The sequence below is a fragment of the Pelobates fuscus genome, chromosome 11 (assembly GCF_036172605.1).
Source record: "Pelobates fuscus isolate aPelFus1 chromosome 11, aPelFus1.pri, whole genome shotgun sequence".
Lineage (NCBI taxonomy): Eukaryota > Metazoa > Chordata > Amphibia > Anura > Pelobatidae > Pelobates > Pelobates fuscus.
In genome coordinates this window covers 115352444-115368082 of record NC_086327.1, presented here as the reverse complement: position 1 = coordinate 115368082, position 15639 = coordinate 115352444, and the positions used below count along the sequence as shown (strand labels likewise).

At 40.3% G+C, this 15639-nt stretch overlaps 1 pseudogene; it reads right to left on the bottom strand.

Moving 5' to 3' along the window:
• On the bottom strand, window positions 1–14969 carry LOC134576960 (uncharacterized; annotated as a pseudogene).
• Window positions 14970–15639: the final 670 nt, after the last annotated feature.

Here is a 15639-nt window from a genome sequence, read left to right as displayed (position 1 = left end):
CTAATTTTTATCCTTTCTTTGACACAAATTATCAGCTCTTAACAGTAAATCACACATTCCTGATGGGTTTGGGGTTACAGATAATATCTCATCCTTAATATATTCCTCTAATGCATCCAAAAACATCGATCTATGCACCATCCCTCCCTGTTCAAAACCAGGATTACTGACCCCAAACTGTTCCATCACTGTGGAGATTCAAGCTGACAATTCAAACGGAGACTCTTGTTTCAGCTGTTTAATTTTTCCAGACAATGACACATTTGATGTAATTCCATAAAGTGCTCTCAAGATCTCTTTCAACATATCCCTAGTTCTATGCTGCTGACCACATGTCTGTACAATCCTGACCCACAATCCATTTCCAACAACTCTCTGCAGCACTCTCTCCATATCACTAGTTGTCAAACTATACATCGCTTTCACTCTTTGAATTCCACAAAACCATTGCAAAAAGCGATTGATATCCTGCTGAGGGACCTGCCCTATTTCTCTAACTATGACATCCATTTCTTGTGGCTTCAACTGCTTAGTAACCAGCTGAATCTCTCCAGAATTATCAGGATTCAACACTGTCGTTGTTGTAGTTGGAGCTGCAGGGAGATTCATCACTGACTTTTGTTTCAAATCCTCCAATGGATAAATAGGTTTGTATCCTGTATCTCCAATCCCTGGGTTAGCAATAGACCCTGGAATTTCACATACAGGAGACCTACTCAAAGGTGCCATGCTTTCTGCCATTTTATTAAAAGGCATATTAGTAGCATGTCTGCATTCATCCAATTCTTTTTGCATCTCCAAAATGTTCTCATTCAGCCTCTCATTCTCCACTGTAAGCTCCTCACACATTTTGGCTTTTTCAATCAAAGCTTCACCAGTTGTAACTGCATGCACTCTTAGATCTACAATCTTATTATTCAATTTCTCAGATTTCCTGTTAATTACTGAATTATGCTCTGCCATTTCATCCTCCTTTATTTTTACAATTCCCTCTAATTTTAAACAACATGATAGTAATGCTTGCATAATACACCCTTTTCTTTTTTTTTTATCAGAAACATTTTTATCAAATAACATTTCTCCTAAAAACTCCTGCATCTTTTCCCTGAGAGATTTCATAAGGACCACCATGTCTCTTAATATAATCCATAAGCCATTGTTTAACATTTTCTGAACAAGTCATTTTTGCATCTACCTTTTTACATGCCATATTAAAAATATACACTGCAACAATAGAATAAATAACAAATATACTCAGCAAACTGTATGCAGACACTGGAAACCTCTTCTGGCTGACAGTCACAGAACCAAATACGTTGATGTTAAAACTTGGATCCTAGGCAGATTCTGAAGAAAGAAATCTTCCGGCCACGGTCACAGCACCAATTATGTTGTATAATCCTTCTCTCACCACCAATACTTCCAGTTGGTATCCTTTTGAGAGAAATCCACTCTGCGTTGTGTATTAATAGTGAATGTAATATCCCTGTATCACCTCTTCCAAGAACTAACATATCTTTATCCCCTTGTCCAGATAAATATATGACTAGCACTACTAAGGTATTCTACCCGATATTACAAATAAACAGCCAACACCATAGTTCTTACCAGAGAGAAATCTTTACTTAGAATCTGCCCAGTTAAATATTACAGAAGAAGAATGGTACAGAGTTATAGTTAAAATACATTAATAACACTCATACATTCCATCTATCTAATAATATCTGCTACATTGTGTATGTGCTGTGAGATGTTATGTGCAGCATGTGTGTCTTACCAAACATAGTCTAATGTGATGTCAGTATCTTCTATTTTTAAAGGAATTGGTTCCCATGTTGTAAATAGCAAACTCCTCAGCTCAATTGATATGTAAATGTGATTTACTTTCCCAAGGCCCAAAGTGTTGTCTATCCTGTTATTTTATTTAAGTGTTAACTTTCCCAGCCATCCCTTTTCCTCTAACCTAAGGTGTGATTTCCTAGATAGAGACTCCTTTGAAGACTAGTTGATATGTAAATGTGATAGGTGTTGTATCTTTCCAACTATCTAAACAGAAACTCCCTTTGAAAATAATCCCTGACCTTCCATACACACAGACTTAATCAAGCACATATTAAACATATATATATATATATATATATATATATATATATATATATATATATATAATATTTTCCAACAGGGTTGTGTTTGGACAGCCAAGGATAACCCAGCACGATTTCAGAAGAGGAAGAAGAGATAACTTGGAACTGATTTTTTTCAGTATGTTATCATAAGAGTAGGAACCGTTTCGTGAGTAATCACTGGAGAACATAAAAGTCTACCATCTATGGCCTCAATGGCCAAGGGTGTTTCTTTCTCCCTTAAGGGTATTTTGTATCTTCTGACAAAGGTGGTATCTATATCATTTTTGGCTGCTTCTGAGTCAACCAAAGCTTGAACGTTTCCTATTTTAAAAGTATCATTCATAAGCAGGGAAACAGTGAGAAGCAATCTATTTAAAGGCAAGTCAGCGGTCTTAGGTGCGGGAGTTTTCCTGACGAACAGGACACCCTCTTTTCATATGTATTTTCTTACCACAATGAAGACAGAGTCTCTCCTTCCTTCTAAATAGTTTTTCTGCTTCAGAAAGCTTTGTAACCCCTAACTGCATAGGTTCTGCCTCTGGAATGGTAGCTGTCTCAGGATTGACGAATTGAAAATAGAAAAGCATCTTTTTCTTGTTCTGGTATACTATTTCTCCTATATTATATTATCTATATCAATGAGGTAGTCTATAAGATCTTCCAAAGCAACAGGGAGTTCTCTAGCTTCTCCCTCATCTAATATAACATCAGACAATCCCTCCATAAATGCAGAGAAAAGACTGCTATTCTACTTGAGAAGCCAAGGTACGGAACTGAATAGCATATTCAGCAACAGGCATGGATCCTTGTTTAATTCTTGTTAAGGCTTTAGCTGCCTTTTTAGCCTTATTAGTAGTATCAAAGGTCCTGCAAAACTCCATCAAAAAAGCCTGGGGGACATCCACTTGATTAATAAACCCTCTAAATGTCATGGCATCACCTCCATACCTAGGAGGAGGGGTCAAATTAGACAACACATCGTTAGAGCCCGCTGTAATAGGGGCTACTGGTTGAGGCGATACAGAGACTTGTGTCTCAGGGATTAAGCATGCAGTTCTGGCCATAAGAGTCTGCAACGCCTGAGCAATTAGATCCATGCGATGGTCTTGCTCTTCAAACCTCACCTCAAAGGAAACCATTTGCTCTCCTAAACCTGCAGGGTCTATGGCCCTATTGTAATGTCACGAAGTGTTAACCCTCATATGCAGAGTTTAGGATAGCAAGGAACAGACAAAATAAATATAAATGCCTTACCGGGTCTTACAGTGGCCGGACCTAACGTTAGACAGAGAAAAGCATAGTTGAAATTCAAGCTGAGGTCAGGGTATCGGCAAGACAGTGAAAACGAGAACTAGCCAGAGTCAGGTACATGGTAATAATCAGAAGGGCAAACAAGACAGGCAAGGGTTAAAGAGAAACTCAGAGTCACGAAACAAAGCCAAGGTCAATACCAGAATACAATACAAAACACTAGGAATGCACTAAAGGGTACTGGGGACAGAAACCACAATAGGGCACAAAATCTAGGACCAGATAAGTTTAAATACCTTTATTTTTATTTGATTGGTCCACGTTATGCCTGTGCCCCAAAACGTGCATGAATGGGGCGCCGGAATGTCGTGAGCGAATGGGAGCTGACCGAAAGGTTAGGCTCCAATTTCCCCTTTATATATAGCCATTCAGCACCCCTCCACAGCACCTACATCCCCACCACAGCCTCTGCCCCCAACAGCTCATGCCTCAGCCCTGTGCCCCCACCACAGTTCCTGCCCCTCTCTCTCATCCCCTGTGCCCCTCACCAATGCCCGCGTGCCCGCTCTCTTAGCCCCTGTGCCCTCTCTGAGCCCCTGTCCCTCTCTCAGCCCCTGTGCCCCACCACAATTTCTGCCTCCCCCCTCACTCAGCTCCTGTGCCCCCCACCACAGCCCATGTGACCCCTCTCTCAGCCCCTTTCCCCTCCACCACATCCCCTGGCCTCCACCACAGCCCCTGTACCCCCATCATAGTCTCTGTGCCCTCTCTCAGCCCCTGTGTCCCCACCACAATTCCTCCCATTCCCCCTCAGCACCTGTTCCCCCTCACTCAGTACCTGTGTCCATGACAAGAGACCCTGTCCCCTTGAACAGCCCCTGTGCCCCCTTGCTTGGCCCCTGTTCCCCCTCTCAGCCCTTGCCCCCTCTCACAGCCCCTGTGCCCCCACCACAGCCCCTGTCCCTCTCTCTGCCCTAGTGCCCCCTATAGCCCACGTGCTCCCCTCTACAGCACCTGTGCCCACGCCACAGCCTCTGGCCCCCTCTACATCTCCTGTCCCCTTTATATATAGCCATTCAGCACTTTATATATAGCCATTCAGCCCTCTCTCAGCTCCTGTGCCCCCCACCACAGTCCCTGTGCCTTCTCTCAGCCACTGTCCCCCGCACTAAAGACCACAGCCCCTGTCCCTGCACACAGCCTGTGTGCCCCCACCACAGCCCTATCTCCTCTACTACACATCCCTCCAACTACAGCATCTATCCCCCCACATCCAACCCTAACCCCAATTTTACACAGCATACATCCACTAAAGCCCTTATTCCCTTTACAGTCCTTACCACCCACTATAATCCTTACATCCCACTACAGTCCATTATAATCCCCACTACAGCTCCTCTTCTCTAACCCTCCAATTACAGCCCACACCCTCCACTAAGGTCCCTGTCCCCCCCACTACAGCCCCTACTACGCCCCCCAACTTTTCAACTAACTACAGCAACTACAACTCACTACCAGTGCCTTTCCCGAGATTAGGTTCTGGATCTGCCCCTGTTCTGTATATTTGTATCTGTAGGACTGAATATGTATGTCTTTGTATGCCTGTGTCTTTATGTGTATATGACAGTGTATAGTGTGTGAATGTCTCTGTATGACAGTGTCTGAATGTCTCCGTGTGTGTCTCTATGTCTGTATTTGTATGACATTGTATCTGTATGTGTAGATTGTATGACTGTCTGTATGACTGTTTGTTTGATTGTGTGCCTGAATAATTATGTATGTTTCTATGGTTGTGTGTTTCTATATATCTGTCAATGTGGCATGAGAGGAAAAATACCCACAATAGGCCATGGGGAGAGAGCCACAGAATGGGTCTGGGAGGAAAGAAAGAGACATACATAGTGGCTCAGGAAAGTAGGAGATACACAAGAGAGGTTGAAAGAGACACACAGATGAAGACGTATTGAAGACATAGTAAAGGGGGGATAAAATAAGCTAAAGAGGGTAAGAAATTTAAACAGGGGGGGCACAAGACATACAGGTGAAGATACTTTTTAGGGGGGAGGGCGACAAAATGCATCTTTTCCTGTGTAGCCAAAAATCCTTGCACCGACTCTGCTCACATTGTATTCTTTTACAGGGTTTTGTGTCATCTACAAGCACTGAAACATGGCTTCCAATGCCTATTTCAACATCTTTTATAAATATGTTAAATATAAGCGGTCCCAGAACAGAACCCTGAGAGACACCCCCACTTTTGTCTAGCTTGAAAATTTGCCATTAAAGACAACTCTTTGTGCTCAATATTAACCCAATGTTCTACCCAATAACAATTTTCGTCTAGACCAATTTCTTTTAGTTTTTAACACTAACCTATTGTGAGAAACTGTATCAAACACCTTAGAAAAATCCAAGTCTATTACATCTAATTCCATACCCTGGTCTATAATGCAAATTACTTCTTCGTAGAATGCAATTAGGTTAGTTTGACATGACCTATGTTTCATAAAACCATGCTGATTATTGTTAATAACAACACTTCTCCCAATGAATTGCTGAATATTATCCCTTAATAAAACTTCAAATAATTTCCCAGCCTCAAGCTCACAGGTCTATAATTTCCAGGAAAAGGTTTTGAACTCATTTTGAATATAAGAACCACAGTAGGATCAATGACAGCTGCTATTCCCCATTCCCACACAGGCACAGCAATTAGCAATGGTAAAACATAATCACTGATGATCTGTCTCCCTCAATACCTGCAGTCAAATTATTTGAAAGAATCCTAGTTGGAGGTACAGATTGTTTTGTTACTACTCCTTATTGCCCTCCATTGGTCAGTTGTCACTTATTATTATATTATTTATAGAGCGCCGTCAAATTCCGCAGCGCTTTACAATGGGTGGACGAACAGACATGTAGTTGTAACCAGACAAGTTGGACAGACAGTAACAGAGGGGTTGAGGACCCTGCTCAATGAGCTTACATGCTAGAGGGAATGGGGTAAAATGACACAAAAGGTAAGGATAGTATTAGACTAGTGACAGTTGCAGAAGAGGAATCAGTTGGGAGCTATTAACAGTTTAATTGATACGCTTTTATGAAGAAGTGGGTTTTTAATGATTTTTTGAAGGAGTGGAGACTGGGTGAGCATCTAACGGAGGAGGGAAGCGAGTTCCACAGGAACGGTGCAGCCCTCAAGAAGTCTTGAAGGCGAGCATCAGAGGTGGGAGTACGGACAGAAGATAGACGTAAGTCTTCAGCAGATCGTAAGGGCCTAGACGGGACATACTTGTGTATAAGGGAGGATAGATAGGTGGGAGCAGCATTATGTAGACATTTGAAAGCAAGAACCAGAATTTTAAATTGAGCTCTATATTTTATAGGAAGCCAATGTAGGGACTGACAGAAGGGTGAGGCATGGGAGGTGTGGGCGGACAGGAAGATGAGCCTCGCCGCCGCATTCATTATGGACTGTAACGGCGCAAGTTGGGAGCACATAAGCCCACTGAGATGCGGATTACAGTAGTCAAGGCGAGAAAGTACAGTGGAATGGACCAACACCTTAGTCGCATCTGGCATTAAGTAGGGGCGGATGCGCGCAATGTTTTTGAGATGGAAATGACAGGATTTGGCGATAGAGTGAACATGAGGCTTGAAGGAGAGGTCGGAGTCAAAGAGAACACCTAGGCAACGAGCCTGCGTGGTGGAGCTGATGGTAGCACCATTGATTTGGAGGGAGACAGACACAGGAGTAACAACACTTGAGGGAGGAAAGACCAGAATTTCAGTTTTGGTCAAGTTTAGTTTAAGGAAGTGGGCAGCCATCCAGTTAGAAACAGCAGAGAGGCAGTCAGAGACACTAGTCAAGAGGGACGGGGAGAGATCAGGAGAGGACAGGTAGATTTGTGTGTCATCTGCATAGAAATGATATTGGAAGCCAAAGGAGCTAATGAGTTTACCAAGGGAGGCAGTATAGATGGAGAACAGTAGGGGACCAAGGACTGAACCTTGAGGGACACTAACAGAGAGGAGTTGGGGGAGAAGAAGCAGAGCCAGAGAAAGAAACACTGAAAGAGCTTGATCTCTGAATTAAATCAACATTTGTTGGCTGTCCCCTAACCATCAATCATATTTTTTTTCCACCTTATTATTGGAGAGGAGATACAGCCCGCGTGACTTGGTAGACCTCTTGTCCAGTATTGCAAACTAAGCTGCTTATTTGCCCCCACCAAAATAATATAACTACTTCTCCATTCATTCCCCCTTCTGTGCCAGGAACAGAATTCTAAATCTTGACTTAAAAAAAACATGCTCATTCCTTATGCAAGTCACTATTTTTTATTCGGCCTTATGGCAAATAGGCGTTATGGAATTAGGACAAATTTCAGTTCGGGACAAATGAAAATTCACAAGTCTAATAATATGGACATGGTTACCTGTTTACAAACAGCAAACTATACCTTGTAGGTTTAACAAAGAGGATGCGTACTTTGTTCAATATGTAAATTGTAAAGGTTCACCAGATGGTGATGTTATGTTGAGCTGCTCTTGAAAAAGGCGCCACATAGCGCCGAAACGCATCGTCAGTACAGCCACATTGACCAATCCCCACTCCTATACCCCATGGATTTTTTTAGTCTCTGTACGTTTTTCTATTAAAGATTTATTATTTTTCTTACTTTGTACATCAATTACCCTGCACACCAAGGGAGTGAATACCCTATTGTGGGCACACCCTCAGTCGAGTGTGTTCTGGTAGATGGATTTTTGCTTTCCTCTCCGAACACCTCGATTCTTGGGATTTTCTCTATTTTCTAATATTTATTGAGTTGGGTCAAGCCCTTTAGTTGTTGCCCATTTAGTCCTTGCCTTGGCTCCAGAGCTGGACCTTTCTAGCTCTATAGCCATCCTCCTTTCCCTAATACATAGTTGATCATAAGTGCCTATGCATCTAATTGTAGGTTTAGTATCCTTCACTTTGTAATTTCTGAGACTAGTTGATCTGTCCATACTAGAGACTCGTTGGAATGCCTTTTTAAGGTTTTTGTTTGGATAGCCTTCCTGTTTGAAGCAAAGCCTTAGGTTCTTAGCTTCTTTTATAAAGGTTTCTTCTTTCGAGCAGTTTCTTTTTGCCCTCAGGTATTGCCCATAGGGAATACCTGCCTTGAGTTTGTAAGGGTGATGGCTGTTCCAATGTAAGAAATTGTTGCACGAAGTAGGTTTTCTGTAAAGTTCGGTATCTACTTCACCCCCTTGGGATAGATTAATAACCAAATCCAGAAATTCTAGTCTGTCCTCACTGATGACATGAGTTAGTTGTAGGCCAATAGTGTTGATGTTCAGTATCGTGACAAGTTCCTCGAACTGTATTACTGAGCCAGTCCAAAATATCAGGACATCATCAATGTAACAATGCCAACTAATGATGAATTTATCAAATCCTGTCTGTAACGTATTTTTCTAAATTGTGGCTTCCCACCACCATAAATACAGATTAGCGTAAATAGGGGCACAAGCACTTCCCATGGCCGTTCCCCTAGTTTGCAGGTAGTAGGTGCTGTTGAACAAAAAATAATTGTGAGTTAGTATAAAATTCAATAGTTCCATAAGGAAATTATTTTGGGACGCTGTGATTTTGGATGATTTTTCTAAGAAATATTGGGTGGCTTCAAGGCCTGCTTTGTGAGGGATGTTATTGTATAAAGAGACTACATCCATACTTGCTAGAAGAGTGTATGGGGGGACAGTGAGATTCTCAAGAGTGAGTAAAGTCTGTTTAGTGTCCTGAATATAAGATGGAAGATCACTTACAAATGGGTGGAGTATTTTCTCCATGAATTTGCTCGCTTGTTCTGTGAGTGAGTTATTACCCGAAATTATTGGTCTTCCTGGTGGATTATTTTTGTTTTTATGAATTTTGGGTAAGCAATAAAAAGTCGCTACCATAGGTGTGTTATTTGGACAAATAAATTTGAACTCATCTTGAGAGATTATCTCACTCTCTCTTTCTTCAGTAAGTATTCACTTAAGAGTTTTCAGGTATGAAGCAGTAGGGTCATTTGGAAGCTTCTAATAGCATGAGGCAATTAGCCAGTTAAATATCACAAAAGCTGCTCACCTATGAAGGACTGCTGACAGGCAGCAGTTAACCGGTTAAAAGTCACACAAGTAGCCTAAGTGCTAGCTGCATCTAAATAATAGGTCAAAGTATAAAGAGAGGGTTTACAAACAGTTTTGAACAGGTTGCCTAGGTAGTAGAAAATATACAGACAGTATCAGAGGAAGGCATATAGAATAAAGATTCCTGAGTCTTGTGCCTTCGAGGGCACGTCTTAATAAAATGCCTGGTCTTATCAATTTCCCCACATAAACATAATAAAGGAAAAAGAAAGAGAAATAAATTATGTACAGAGTACATGAAATTAGTGTTAAGAGTCTCCAATATGCACTCCTGCATATTGTTATTTGGACAAATAAATTTGAACTCATCTTGAGAGATTATCTCACTATCTCTTGCTTCAGTAAGTATTAACTTAAGAGTTTTCAGGTATGAAGCAGTAGGGTAATTTGGAAGCTTATCATAGCATGAGGTGTCAAAAAGGTGGACCATACACATTTCAATGTATTTTTCTTTTTCCATTAGTACAATATTACCTCCTTTGTCCGATTGTTTAATTACGAGGTCAGGGTTTGATCTCAATTCTTTTAACCCCTTAAGGACCAAACTTCTGGAATAAAAGGGAATCATGACGTGTCAGGCACGTCATGTGTCCTTAAGGGGTTAAAGCACGTGTCTCTTCATGTGATAGATTATTAGTTCGTATAGGTTTATCAGGAGGGAGTTGTTCAATTTTGTTTGTCGCCTCTTTAAAGTTTGGAGTGTACCAGCTTTGTGGTTTTAGATTTGTGAGAGGGGGGTCTTTATCTTGATCGCCCAGTAACGTGACTAGTGTTCTCAAATGTGGGTAGTCTTCTGGTGCTACACCCATGTCCCTGGCGAGTAGAGTTTATTTTCTCTTATGTAGAGCACTCAATGCCAACTTTCTACCAAATAGGTTAGTGTCTTTTAACCAGTTAAATTTGTCAGTATTAGGTGTGGGTACAAAGCAGAGCCCTTTGTTTAGAAGGGACAGATGTGTAGTATTTAGTTGAAATTTGGATAGATTTATGACTTTGTTTTCTGTGGGAACCATTAGAGCTGCTGCTTTTAACGATTCCTGTTTCCCCTGTAACCCCATTTTTTCTGTCTCTTAATTTTGGCTTTTGAGAGTTTTGCCAAGTTTGGTCCAAAAAAGGAGAGGGAGAGGAGGAAGAGGAGCCTGGTCTAGATTCCAATTCTGTATCAGTCAAGGGGGGGTTTATTCAGAAATGATACTGATTTATCCTGATTTCGTAAAATACCTTTAGGTGTTTGATTATAATTCCTTGATCTGTAGGAGGTGGAGCTATTACTATTACTGTTGTTTGCAGACTCTGAGTCTGACCAATCAGTGTAATCAGAAGTGGGAGAGGAGTTAGTTACTGTTAGTTCTTTTTCTTGATTTGGGTATAACTTTAAAAATGTTACCCTCACTGAAGTCTTTATGGTCCCTCTGGAATTTAAAATGTTTTTTCTCCCTAATAAGTTTAGGGAAGCTTTCCAGATTTTTGGGGAGTTGTGCCTCCATGGGTTTGTAGTCAGGTTTTGATTGAAATTCTTTAGTTAACGTGATTTGATCATTAAGGTTTTTGTTAATAGTCTCAAAATAATTTTGTTCTAGCTGGATTAAGTATAGCATTAATTTAAAGGAACAATCAAGAAGAATGTTATTCCAACCTGTCAGTTTCTCTTCTGTGTTTACTTTGTCCGGTGTGGAGATATTTAGTCTTAACCCACGGGGTACCAGCTTTTTTTCAACATACTGCTTCAGACTTGCCAACTCCCAAAAGCCTTTAATTCGATCTTTATAAAGATTCTGAGTTGCGAAAAATATCTCATTTATATCAGTTGGATTAGGGTTAGGGAGTGGGTTCAATGAGAAAACATCTATTATCTCATTTGAACCAAAATCTAAGTTTGGGATCTGTGTTAAATAGGATGCCATCCCTCAGGATGTTCGTTCTTATTTACTTATAAGGTGGCTCTTAGGTTGTGGTATTAAAACCTGGGTCCTAGGACCCTAAAAATGTTATACGAAGAAAATGAAAAGAATTAACCTAGGGCCAAAATTTAGATATCACAAGGTAGAAGGCACAAAAAAGGGGGGTAACCCCTAAATGGTGAATATCATAGAGAATAAACAAAAAAAGAAAAAATGCCATTCTACCTGTGTATGATTTACTGAGAAGATTATAGGCTTAAATAGTAACTTTTAATAAATAAATCTAAAATATATTAAAGAAAAATAATAATAATATGAACAGCAGGAGTGAGTGGAGACTATACAGCGAGTAAAACGCTGTGACTACATATACAAGCAGTAAAAGTGTATACATAATAACACTAATGCTGAAGCAATACTGTTTTCCTACAATATAACATCAGGGTATTCCCAAGTAATAGAAGTGATACTGTATTAAATATCACCAATAGCTGTAACAAGAGGGGGGATATAAGACGACTGCTAAACCAGTGCTGTCAATAGTTAAACGATTTATGGATAAGTAAATCCCTACATGATAGTACAACTAACGACATGGGTTAACTCCACTTACAATAATTGATAATGTTCTATGGTACTTAGCCTCAGAAAGATCAAAGATAATGGTTCAGCTAAGACAGATTTCTGACAGATGGCAATTAGCCAGTTAAATATCACAAAAGCTTCTCACCTGTGAAGGACTGCTGACAGGCAGCAGTTAACCAGTTAAAAGTCACACAAGTTTCCTAAGTGCTAGCTGCATCTAAATAATAGGTCAAAGTATAAAGAGAGGGTTTGCAAACAGTTTTGAACAGGTTGCCTAGGTAGTAGAAAATATACAGACAGTGTTGTAACATAGTTAGTTGAACGAACATAGCAACGTTTATCTGCTAAACTATTTACTGATTAGTGCAGATATATTAGTGGATTCCCAAACTTGTTGACTAAAATGTAACAATAATAATTTTTTTTAGGATTTTAAGATTTTAGGAAAGAGAATGTTTGTAATAGACCTAAATTAATATTGATAATGAATAATTATACATTTATTTGTGAATGAAGGGGGTAAAATTAAATTCTTCATTTAGTCCTAAAGGGGATGAGGTCTTACATTCATGTATCCATCTGGATTCTTTCCTTAATAGGGTGAGATTAAAATTACCTTTCTAGTGTTCAGGTGGATACGTTCTAAGACCTGAAACGAAAGATGAGATGCATCCGAGTTATGGAAGTTCCTTATGTGATTGGAGACAGGAGTGGAAATGTTTAGGCTTGAGACGGAATTCACATGTTGTAGGATTCTCCTTCTCAGTTCTTGGAAGGTTTTTCCTATATATTGTAGTTTACAGCTACAAGTAATGATGTAAACTACTTTTGTGGTGCTGCAATTAACAAAATCATTAATCAGATATGTTTTCTGCATATTAGTGCATAAGACTAATTTTGATGGTTTGATAAACCTACATGCCTTACATTTCCCACATCTAAAAATTCCCTTTGTTTTGTGTAGCCATGTCTTAGGTGATGGTTTTGGTTCAAGATGACTATGAACTAGCAGGTCACGCAGATTGTTAGCTCATCTTGCTGTGATACTTGGGAATATAGAAAGATTAGTGGCCTCCTCTTTATTGTGGGTGAGTATCGGCCAATTGTCTGCATAGATTTTTCTAATGGGATTCCATAGTTGATCATAAGTGCCTATGCATCTAATTGTAGGTTTAGTATCCTTCACTTTGTATTTTCTGAGACTAGTTGATCTGTCCATACTAGAGACTCGTTGGAATGCTTTTTTAAGGATTTTGTTTGGATAGCATTGCTGTTTGAAGCGAAGCCTTAGGTTCTTAGCTTCTTTTATAAAGGTTTCTTCTTTCGAGCAGTTTCTTTTTGCCCTCAGGTATTGCCCGTAGGGAATACCTGCCTTGAGTTTGTAAGGGTGATGGCTGTTCCAATGTAAGAAATTGTTGCACGAAGTAGGTTTTCTGTAAAGAAGATAATAGTACTCCCTAGCTAGGAAACCTAGCAGGAGGTACAGAGGGAAATGGGTTATTGGGGTGGCAACAAGGGCATAACGCCTCATAAAGCACAAAATATACGAGAAATAAAGAATGAAGGAGAAACCACCTCGTAACAAGACGGGCCGTTCTCCTTCAAACCACCCCACTGTGAGCGTCTTATAGAAAATAAATACATTTTATTATATTGAAAATAACGGTATAAAAAACCAAATAGCTTTAGGACTCATCAGAAAATCTGGCCCATTTACTGCATGGTATATCAATCACTAGAAAATGTAGCAATATACACTTAGACAAAGTTGATGCCAAAAGTGGTGATAAAAGTGTATAAACCACTATTGGATGTGGCAATCAAAACTTAAATGTAAGTTAATTGCTAAGAGTGATGGTTCAATGGATGGATCAATCGCTAATGAATGATCACTAATGAGTGTAGCAATATACACTTGGACAAAGTGTGATGCCAAAAGTTGTGATAAAAGTATATAAACCACTATTAGATGTGGCAATCTAAACTTAATTAGAGTTAATTGCTAAGAGTGATGGTTGCAATGCAAACTAGACCTTGTAGAGGGCCACAGAGTGTAACGTTACTTAGTCTGGGCTATTGGCTGCCTGGTATATCAATCACTAATGAGTGTAGCAATATATACTTAAACAGAGTTAGTCTAGCCTATTAGCTGCATGGTATATCAATCCCTAATAAATGTAGCAATATACACTTAAACAAAGTTGATGCCAAAAGTGGTGATAAGAGTATACAGACCACTATTAGATGTGGCAATCTAAACTTAAATTACGTTAATTGCTAAAAGTGATGGTTGCAATACAAACTAGACCTTGCAGAGGGCCACAAAATGCCAAATTCCTTAGCCCAAAATTCAAGTCAAAAAGGGGGGGGGGGTGAGGGAATAATATGTATCAATCACTTAAGACTTAGACAAAGTAAATGCTAGATATGGTAGTTGTGATAACAAATCACTATTAAATGTAGCAGTTTAGCCAAATGGATGCTTAGAAGTGATGATTATAATGCAACCTGGACCTTGTATGGGGTCAGAGAGTTGCAAAGTAACTAGTACATCATAGAAATCGAAAGGATAGAGGAGATCATGTAGAGGAGGAAAATATAGGTTGAAAATAGATTCAAATACACAGAGGCTGAATAGATCAACCTAACAGTAGCTCTATATGATAAACTCCAATACCCCAGCGTATTTACCAGACACAATCACCTCAAAACACCCCAAAAGAATGGCTATAATGCACTAAGGAGTCCACTATTGGTTAGGTAAAATCAAGAATCAAAGATATACATCGGGTAAAAGAGCCCGGCGGACTGACCGCCTTTCTCAAGGGCTGAATAAAGTGAGTCAGTTTGAGGCACCCCCCTCCTCCATTTAAATACCTCCCGTGATCCTCCTATCAGCTGTAACTGATCGCCATCTGTCCATCGTTCGTACATGCGTGCCGGTCTACAGTGACGTCCGCGCATGCGCACGGACTTAGAGTATAGAGATACTCAAAAACGGGCATTCGCGCATGCGCGCACGATTGACGTCCGCGCATGCACACAGACTTTAAAGTGTGGAGATCATCTGTCTATTGCGCATGTCTCATCGCATTGTTCGCGCATGCGCGCAAACTGAAGTGACGTCCGCGCATGCGCACGGACTTAGAGTGAAAAAGTACTCCAAACCGGCCTTCGCGCATGCGCGCAAAAACTGGAATGCCGTCCGCGCATGCGCACAGACTTTAAAATGTACAGACACTCCAAAACGTGTCAAGACTAAGAGAACAGCACAAATATAGAGATAGATTGATACATACAGTAACACAAAATGGCACATACAGTGGCATAGAGTGGCCCATCAGGTAAAAGATGGTTATCTTTATGCCACAGACTTTATATATATATATATATATATATTTATATAGGCAGACAATCTCCCCTAGAGGGTTGGATCCTTGGTACGTCCGGGCAACAAATAAGTGCCCTAGCCAGGAGAGATCACAGCTTATAGAGAGTATACAGGCCAATCCTGCTCATTGTACCTCTCTTAGATATATTATTCCCTCACCCCCCCCCCCCTTTTTGACTTGAATTTTGGGCTAAGGAATTTG